At 39.2% G+C, this 7,349-nt stretch overlaps 1 pseudogene; it reads left to right on the forward strand.

Annotated features, from left to right (window-relative positions):
• Window positions 1-1,596: 1,596 nt before the first annotated feature.
• On the forward strand, window positions 1,597-3,129 carry LOC101664026 (annotated as a pseudogene).
• The last annotated feature ends 4,220 nt before the right edge of the window (window positions 3,130-7,349 follow it).

Below are 7,349 nucleotides of genomic sequence, written 5' to 3' on the forward strand. Positions count from 1 at the left end.
GCTCTTGAAAAAGCTTATCTGCAATCATTACTTCATTACAGGGATATGCATAAATACATTCTGTTGGCAATAAACTCATATACGTACGAACTGGAATCCTAATATGAATAATTGTTCATTTACCTTCTTAAATATGATATATTATTATTGTTGTTGTTGTTACATAATGTCCAATCAGTTCTGACTCATTGTGGCTGCAATAAATAAAGTTTTCCGTTATCTTGATCAGACCATTGATTCTCAGTGATTTGCCATTTAAGACCTAGTACCCAACCTCGTCAAAATAGCGTCAGATACTGAAAACCTTATAAAAAGCAGAACATCATCGGAGATGGTGCCAGAAGATTACCTCCTCCTATCAGAAGATGCAGAAATATTAATGACGAAGACCCGCCTTCTCACAGGAGAGCCCACCAGAATGAGGACCTTGATTTGACAGTCTATGGGAGTAAAGCCTTTGGGACCTTCGTTTCCTGGTGAGCAATGACACAAAGAAGAAAGAGCTGCCAGCACCAACAAGCAATCAGAATTTTGAATGTATGAAGGATGAGTCTAGAAATGTTGGAATCAGTAAAAAAATGAAAAGGAATCCATAAATGCTGACCTTTTAGGCATTAGTGAACTGAACTGGACCGCTGTTTGTCATTTGGAGTCAGGCATACTTGGGTTTGCTCTGCTAGAAATGATACAGTCAAGAGGAATGGCATCACATTCGTTGTCAAAAAGGACATTTCAAGGTTTAGAAAACACTGGCGATGTGACAGTGAGGATGTCGGAGCAGGCAGTTGTCGTGTACAGAGTCAACGTGGGTCAGAAACAACTTGATGGTGTCTAACAACATCTCAAAATGCCATGCTGTCTGTGATAGGATCATAGTTATTTGCCTCCCAGGAAATCAAATCAATACAAATAGTATTTAAATTGATGCACCCATCACAATAGCGAGTGGTGAAAAATTGAAGAATTCTACCATGGTCTTCAGTTTGGCAATGATCAAAAAATCCAGATGCACTGATAATTGTTGGCAATTAGAATGCAAAATTGGAAACAAAGAGGAAGAGACAATAGTTGGAAAATGTGGACTTGGTGATAGAAATGAAGCCTGAGATCTCAGGGTAGAATTTTGCAAGACCAAGGACTTTCTCATCACAATTATCTTTTGTCAACAGCAGAGAGGTGATTATAAAGACCAAACCAGAATATTTCAGAGGTTGCCAGGCCAGCTCGGGCACTGATGGGTGTGGACCCCAGACATGATGGGGGTCATCTGCCACACTGGCTGCTGGTTCCCCACCTGACTGCCCACATGGCCGCCTCTGCTGGGACCATAGTGACCAAGTGCCTACCTTCCAGTCTTGAGTGGGCAGCGTTGGGTGTATGACTAAAATGAATTGTTACACAGCCACTGATACCTGTAATGGGGAAACATAGCATAAAAGCAAGAAGCTTACAGCCTCAGTGATGAAATTTTTTCAGGTTAGGGACCTGGAACTCTTGCAGTCGTTTATGCCATCCCTTCTCCTCTAGACCGAAGATACCAAAAAGTTTCATTCAAAGATCTCTTCAACTTATTGATAAAGACACTAACAAGCCAAAATGTCTGTCAACATCAACCGCATTGTGTCAGACCAGTTCTATTGCTACAAGATGCCCCATCTGATTGCCAAGGTTGAAGGTAAAGGAAATGGAATCAAGACAGTTATAGTCAGCATGGTTGATGTTGTGAAGGTGCTTAATAAGCCTCCAGCATATCCCAGCCAAGTATTTTGGTTGTGAGTTGGAAGCATAGAGCCAGTGTGATGTTAAGAATGACTGTTACATTGTCGATGGATCTCCTGAGGCAAATAAGCTACAGGATATGTTGGACAGAGTCCTTAAAAAAGTTATCTTGCGGTCACCCTCTTGAAGTTGCAGTATATGGTTTTTTTGTTTGTTTTTTGGTGTATGAAAGCCAGGACTGATGACCCTATAGAGTCAGCAAGTTTCAGGGGTAGGGGGATGTAAAGGTGGTGGCAGGGTGAAGAGGTGAGGATGTCAAAATATCCATATAGAAAAAAGAACGTTTGGAAACTGAGCAAATCTACAATTCTGTTGGATGTGAACTGCAGAATAATATATGTGTTAATCCCAATTGATAATAAAAAAATAATTTAAACAAATTGTTCTCTGTCCTGAATGTGAGAATCCTGAACAAGAACTGCAGGCCAAACCAAAGAAAGCAAACAATAGGTCATTCTTATAAAGTCTGTGGCTATGGAGGCATGCTTGGCACATATCATAAACTCTGAATATTAATTCTCAAAAGCCCAGCTGGGAAGAGTGACAGTGGTACCGGAAAAAGAGAAAAGGAAAACCAAAATGTCAAAGACAAGGAGGGTGGTTCCGTGCCAGCAGTGAATCTCTACCACCTCCACCTCTAAGTGAAATCAGCCCTCCTCAAGCTCTGGAGAGTAGGGAAGATGATGATTGGGTGAGGATACACCTGAGGAAGTGCAGAGGCTTAGAAAGGAGGAAATCATTGACCATGTTAAAGTTCTGGACCTTAGAGGTGATCTAGAGAGGACCATCGAAGAGCAGGTCGGCAATTTTGTTTGATTTTGTTAAGAGACAAAACAAGCGGGTATCATTAATTCATCCGACAAAGACACTTTTGCTGAAGCAGAACTGCTAAATGGAAAAGCTGAAGCCTTCTCATTTTTACTGAAGTTCTTTTTAGCAAGAAAATTAGGGGCAAATAAAAAAATACACACGGCACTTACTCCAATTTTGATGTTGTCACAACAACAAAGGGGTCCAGCGGTAACTTCTACACAGTGGGGATTGAGTGGTGGTGATGCATCAAGCTCATCTCATCTTCAAGATCCCACACATCTTAAAGGAAATGGATGAGGCTGACCTTTTGGAGGAAGAGGTCATCATTAGCTGATCCAAAAAGGCTTCAAAGAAATATATCTCAAAAGAACTTGCCAAAGAACTTGCTAAAATGCTTGAAGGAAGCAGAGGAGTCTTTTGTGGGTAAAGATGAAGACGAGGATATTGAGGGGGTTGTATTCAAAGACTGTCAGTGTACCGAAAGTTGGAACTCTGAAGTCTAACAATAAAGATGCCACTGATATTGCTGTCAGTTGATATGATGGATGTCACCTGTTTAACAGTGTAGTGCTGCAACAATTTCTTGCATTATCATCCAGAAGTGCAGCATTTCTGTACAAAGTCTACAATGGCTTAACATCATACTACACTGTATACTAAAAAGTTCTATTGTGAGTGGTCTGTAATTAGCCCAATTAGACATCTAAGTAGTCCACACCCACCCACCAACAGATGTAGTTTGCTTATTTATAGCATGTTTCTTTCCAAAAACCTAGTGGTAGCACCATTTAGATCACATTTATCCAGTTATAAAAATAAAGATTTGTTTTTGGTAAAAAAAAAAAAGTGACTATACACTTGGACTTCACCAGATGGAATATAGGGAAATAAAATTGATTACATCTATGGGGCAGAAGATGGAGCAGCTCAATATCAGCAGTTAGAACCAGCTCAGGATTGACTGTGGAACACACCATCAATTGTTCATAGGTAAGCTCAGGTTGAATCTGAAGAAGATTAAAATAAGTTCAGGAGAGCCCAAATAGGAACTTGAGTTTCAAGAACATCTCCAGAATAGACTTGATGCATTAAGCATTAATGAGAGAATACCTCATGAGCTGTGGTAAGATAGTCAAGCAATCATACACAAGGAAAGCAATATGTCGTTAAAAAGAGATGAAAGAAAGAAAAGATCAAAATGCATGTCAGAAACTTGCTTTTAATCATAGAGTAGCTAAGGCACATGAAAGAAGTGATAAAGTCAAAGAACGTAACAGAAAATTTCAAAAGAAGATAAAGTATTATAACGAGATGTGCCCAGCCCTAGAGTTAGAAAACCAAAAAAGAACATGTTCAGCATATCATAAGCTGAAAGAACTCAAGTAAAAATTCAAGCCTCGAGTTTTAATATTGAAAGTTTCTATGGACAAAATATTGAAAGATGTAGGAATCAAAGAAAGATAGAAAGAATACACAAAGCCATGGTATCAAAAAGAACTATTCAACCGTCTCTCATTTCAAGGGTAGCAAAGGAGCAAGTGCCAATGGTACTGAAGGGGAAAGTCTCTGCTGAACTGAAAGCATTAGTCAAAAAGAAATCCCCAAGAAGTGACTGACTACCAATGTTTCAACAGCTGTTAAAGCCCTGGTAGCACTCCCTTGTCTATGCCAGGAAATTCAGAAGACAACTACCTGCTAATTGACTAGAAGAGAGCCAGGTTTGTACCCATTCCAAAGAAAGGTGACCCAACAAAATGCTCAAATTATAGAACAATATCATTAAAATCACATGCAATTCAAGTATTGCTGAAGAACACTCAACAACTGTTGCAGCAGTGCATTGACAGGGAAGTGCCAGAAGTTCAGACCTTCAGAAGAGGATGTGGAACAAGCAATATCATTGCTGATGTCAAAGGGTACTTGACTGGAAGTAGATTATGCCAAAAAAAAATGTTTACTTGTGTTTCATTGACTATGTTAAGGCATTCAACTGTGTGTTCCATAGAAAACTATGGATAGCCTTGAGAAGAATGGGAATCCCAGAATACTACTGTTAGGCTGGGTAGACTAGACAAACCAATTCATAGACACTTATACATATTTAAGAAAGAGCTTTACATAAAAATGAATTGTATTTTAAGAAAACATCCCAGCCAAGTTCAGATCAAGTCCATAAATCCAATATTAGCCCATATGTCCGATACCAATCTATAAATTCCTCTTCAGACTCACAACTGCAATGACACTGAATGCAGGAAGATCACAGGCCAGTGGGAGGAAAGGCTCCTGGATCCAGTGGCAGTTCAGTGGAAGCATCTCAGCACTGGCAGTGGTCTCCACCTGGCTCCTTCAGCTTCAGGGCTCTAGTGTAGCTCCATATGTCTTGTCAGAAGGAAGAGGAATCAGAGTGTCTCACATGGAGTGTATCTGTGTCCTGCCTCCAGCGAACTATTTATATCCTAAGCAACTCCAAATGAGGTCATCAAGTTGTGACCTGATTGACAGGCTAAACTCCACTCCTTCACTCTTCAGTCTCCAACTGACAACAGATTATGTAACTACCACAACTACATTGTGGTTATGTGGGAACTGTACATGGATCAAGAGATGGTTGTGCAAACAAATTAAGAGTGTATTGCATGGTTTAAAATCAGGAAAGGTGTGTGACAGAGCTGCATTCCCTTACCATGCTTATTCATTCCGTATGGTAAGCAATAATCAGAGAAGATGGATTATTTGAAGAGGAATGTGACATTAGGGTTAGAGGAAGGCTTATTAACAAACTGAGATATGTGAATGACACAACTCTTGCTGAAAATGAGGAGTACTGGAAACATTTGTTGATTAAGATTAAAGGTTGCAGCCTTCAGTATGGATTACAACACAATGTAAAGAAGACCAAAATTTTTACATCTTGAGCAATAGGTAACATCATGATGATAGGACGAAAGATTAAAATTGTCAAAAATTTCTTCTCACTTGGATCCACAATCAATGCTCATGAAACTGCAGTCAAGAGATCAGAAGATGCATTGTGCTGGGTAAATCTGACCTCTTAAAAGTGTTGAAAATCTAGGATATTACTTTGAGGACTAATGTGCAATAGGCCCAAGCAATGGTATTTTCAATTGCTGCATATGCAGCTGAGAGTTGGATATTGAACAAAGACAGAAAAAGAATTTATGCATTTGACTTGTGGTGCTGGAGAAGAATGTTGAATATACCATCGATTGGCAAAAGAACAAAAAGATCTGTCTTAGTGGAAGTCCAGCCAGAAAGCTCCTTAGAGATAAGGATGGTCAGACTTTGTCTCACGTGCTTTGGACATGTTGTGAGGGGAGACCAGTCCCTACAGAAGGACATCATGCTTGGCATAGGAGAGGGGGCAGTGAAGAAAACTTTCTACAAGATAGATTGACACAGTAGCTGCATCAATGGGCCCAAACAATTGTGAGGATGATGTAAGAGTGGGCAGTGTCTTGTTTTATTGTGCATATGGTTTCTATGAGTCTGAACTCAAAGGCACCCAACGAAAACAATTGTAATTGGAATCCCTGTGTTAAGCCATCTCATTAAGGGTCTACTTCTCTTCCATTCAGTATATATCCATTACCAAGCATGTTTTCTTTTTCCCAAAAAATGCTGTCCCTTTTTAAAGCATCATCAAAGCATATGACACAAAGTTTGACTATCTTTGCTTCTTTAGAGCATTCTCACAGAACTTCTTTTGAAGCAGATTTGTTTGTTTTCTGACAGTCCATGAAATATTCTATGTTCTTTGCCAGTATCACAATTTGATTCTTTTTTCAGTCTTTGTTTCCCATTATCCAGATTTCACAAGAATTTGTGATTATAGAAAACACCATGGCTTGAATATGGAGCATATTAATCTCCCAAGTGAAATCTTTGCAATTAAACAGTTTAAAGAGATCTTTTGAAGCTGTTTTGTCCAGTGCAATATGTTGTTTGATTTCTTTTTTGTTTGTTTCTCTCATTTACTTTTATAATTATTTTTAATCATTTTATTGGGGCCTCTTACAGCTTGTATAAAAAATCCGTGCATCCATTGTGTCAAGTACATTTGTACATGTGTTGTCATCATCCTTCTCAAAACATTTTCTTTCTACTTGAACCCATGGTAACAGCTCCTCACCCTCCCACCCTTATGAGTTCTTGATAATTTATAAATTATTATTGTTTTCATATCTTACACCAGCCACTGTCTCCCTCCACCCCTATTTCTGTTGTTCGGTCCCCATTGTCTGATTTCTTGACTGCTGCTTCCATAAACCCTGGTTGTATATCTAAGTAAAATAAAATGTTGACAAATTCAAACATTCCATCATCTCTCAGAGTGTGGGCCATTAATTCATTTGTGATCATTTGTGTTTTTGTTATATTTGTTTTCTTTATGTTGTTTTATTTTAAACTTTAAGATATCCTACATACCAAAGACGTTGGTATCTTATCTTCGTTATTGTTTTCTTGCCATTGAGTTAGTTCTGACCCATCGTGACCCCATATACAACAGAACAAAACACTGACTGATTCTGCACCACGATCACGGTACTTCCTGTGCTTTGAGTCCATTGTTGTAGAGAGTGGTCAATCCATCCCCAGAGCCTTCCTCTTTATTACTGCCCCTCTACTTTAACAAGCATGATGCTGTTCCCCAGAGAGTTATGTCTCGCAACAGTATGTGCAAAATGTGTAAGAGAAGTCTGGCCATCTGAGGTAGTTAATTGTGTCAACCTGGA

This window comes from Echinops telfairi, unplaced genomic scaffold (genome assembly GCF_000313985.2).
Source record: "Echinops telfairi isolate 266 unplaced genomic scaffold, ASM31398v2 ScPeMD7_7468;HRSCAF=8506_1, whole genome shotgun sequence".
Classification (NCBI taxonomy): Eukaryota; Metazoa; Chordata; class Mammalia; order Afrosoricida; family Tenrecidae; genus Echinops; species Echinops telfairi.